Below are 2,835 nucleotides of genomic sequence, written 5' to 3'. Positions count from 1 at the left end.
TCAACGTGGGAGCGATAATTGTAAGATATTGTCCTACAAATTACACCAGCCCGTCGTCGTTATTGGATCTTCCGTTATTCTCTGGTCCAATATTTTTCGTACATGCGTTCTACACCTTTATTATCGCGCGATGATTTACTATTATTACATCGAATAAATAGAGAAGCTAATGGAAATGTAAGGCTAAACTTTAAACTCGAATTCAGAGGTTTATAAGTCGTTAAAGTAATTCAAAACTTGAAAGATTTAAAGATTTCAAAAGACAAACATTCGAAATTTGGAAATTCAAAGATTCAAACTCGCAAAATTTCAAAGTCTACAAATTGAATAATTTAAAAATTAAACTTTAAATTAAATTCTAATCTTGAATTAAAATTTGAATTTTCAATTCAATTACAAATCTATCAAAGTAAGAATATATACAGTATGTCTTTCTCTTTCTCTCTCGCGATTCCTATTGTTACTGATTGTTGAACACCTCACAAACTACAGACACTTTCGTTCACTTCTAATACATTTTATCACAAGCATCAGAGCACAAAGTCCTACACTGATCTTCTTGCACGCGCTGATACAAATTCACAAACGATATTCATAATTCACGGCAAAGCAATATTTTTCACTCCCGAGACTGGATTCGAAAGTTGCGTGGTGATCGGAGGAAAGCATTTTGCAGAACTGAGGATGAAGATGAAACTAAAACCGAGTTAGAAAGTTGGGGCAGAGTTTCCAATTTTTTTCGTCTGGAAATTCAAGGGCCTGCGAACAGCAACGCTACAAGAAACTTAGCGAACCCGGTCAATTTTTTTTATCGAAAGAAAGTTGGTCATTCGACCACTGCTGCCTACCAGGAAACAAGTAATTTCTAGCAAGCAATTCCAGCAACGAACTTTCTAGCAAGCAGGACAATTTCTTTTTTAATATCTCATCTTAACCCTTTCGTACAATCCTGTTTTATATATTAAAAATTTTCTAATTCATCGTCTTTACTAATCGATCATTAAAGGATGGGTATACGTTTTAAAGAATAATATTTGGATATACAATTTTATATATAAAAGAAAACTATACCCACTGGAATGTAACAGTAAAATTCGATTATTCAAAGTTAATATAATACACTAATATTGCAATGAAACTCGTTTATTTAAAGTTAATCTTTGATATGCATATTAATATTGCTACTATGCTGCAAAGTTGTAGCAATACGTATGTAATTTAAAGTTAAAATTAATTTATACTTACTCTCGAGACGAGGATAATTACCATCGAGAAATAAAAATGAGTTTATCGATATGCTTATCGTCACACACTTGTCTTTCAAACGATCAGAATAACCAAGACGCGGCACAATATTAAATCTTGGGAATCGTGATTACCTATCTTCGTGATATACATGAATCGGAGATTATGTTCATCGTGAATGACTATAAATATATCAGTTTACAGTTCATTAATGTGTGTTATAATACGGTGTAATTTGCGCTGATATCAAGCTCGAAGAACAGGTTCGATTTAAGAGCAAACTTAATCATCGATTAAGACATTAAATGCGATTTAAAACCTTGTCTCGCGTCTCTGTCCTGACACGCGTATTTTGTATTTTCACAATCTTCGTTTAACATACCAACGATCGCTGAAGGCGCGTGATGAAAGCTCCGAAAGTTACGTAAAGTCGGCAAAGTGGCTGAAGTTTCACGGATAAATCATCCATCTTTTGCCATTACTTCCGTGATAGAGTATACTTTTTAATGGTATTACCCGCCACAGATGATTCCTCGTGGAGAGCCGCGAGATTCCGTAGGACATAATCGTGTGTGTCTTCGTTATCTCTGCAATTACTTTGGCACTAATTAAACGTGTTTTTATTATTGCACTTCAAATACAGGATGAATCTTGTGTCTTTATTTACAAGTAGCCTTATAATATCTATCTTACGACCATAATTAATATCGTACAAATACAACTAAGATCAGACAGATTCGATCGCGAGGGGACGAATGTTTTCGCTCAATTTTTCTTCTTATTCGCGCTCCTCTTAAAAGCATCGTCGAAAACAATATTCCCGGGAGAATTTCGTACGACTCGACTGTCATGGCTAAAATAATTCCAACAATCGATTACGTCGACTTCAATGCGAAATAAAACTTACGAGAACGCAGTCCGATTTGTTTTTAGAAAAATTTCTTAATCGAGAACTACTGTGCTTTCGTATCGTGTACAAGCATTGTACGAAACGCGTATCAAATTGCACACAAAAGAATAAGAACACGTTCGTCTCAATTATGGCTCAACTCTAGATTACTTACCTCAAAGCGAACGGCTCGTTATCGTACTGGTCGGCTACAGGTATAAACAAGCACGAACTAGAATACCAGCAGTACACGTCGCGAATCACGTACGTTCAAACATTATTTGAGCCATGAATTCTCTCGAGATTTGCACAGAAAAGAAAGTCTATCTTTCTCTCTCTCTCTCTCTCTCTCTCTCTCGCTCTTTCTCTCTGATAATGTTATTTTCTGCCTGTCTCCTTTTTTTTCTATACATTTAGAATTCATGAGAAAATAGTTTGCACAATTGTGCAAAAAAAAAAAAAGGTGAATCGCTGAAAAATTAAGAGGAGGATTCGTGATAGATATACAGAGTAAACGCGGGATAGATGAACTTCGTGCAGTTACAAAGTGAAAGGGATCTCGTTTTCTTTATATTCAAGAATCCAGTAAATATAACAATATTGAGCATGAAACGATAATATAATTATAATTCTCTTTACATTTTTTTTTGTCCACCAAGAGAAATCTAGACATACAAAAAAAAAAAAAAAAAAAAAAAAAA

Source organism: Frieseomelitta varia, unplaced genomic scaffold, assembly GCF_011392965.1.
Source record: "Frieseomelitta varia isolate USP_RPSP 00005682 unplaced genomic scaffold, Fvar_1.2 scaffold_405, whole genome shotgun sequence".
NCBI lineage: Eukaryota > Metazoa > Arthropoda > Insecta > Hymenoptera > Apidae > Frieseomelitta > Frieseomelitta varia.
The sequence above is the reverse complement of the archived record's forward strand: the minus strand, read 5'-3'. Positions refer to the sequence as shown.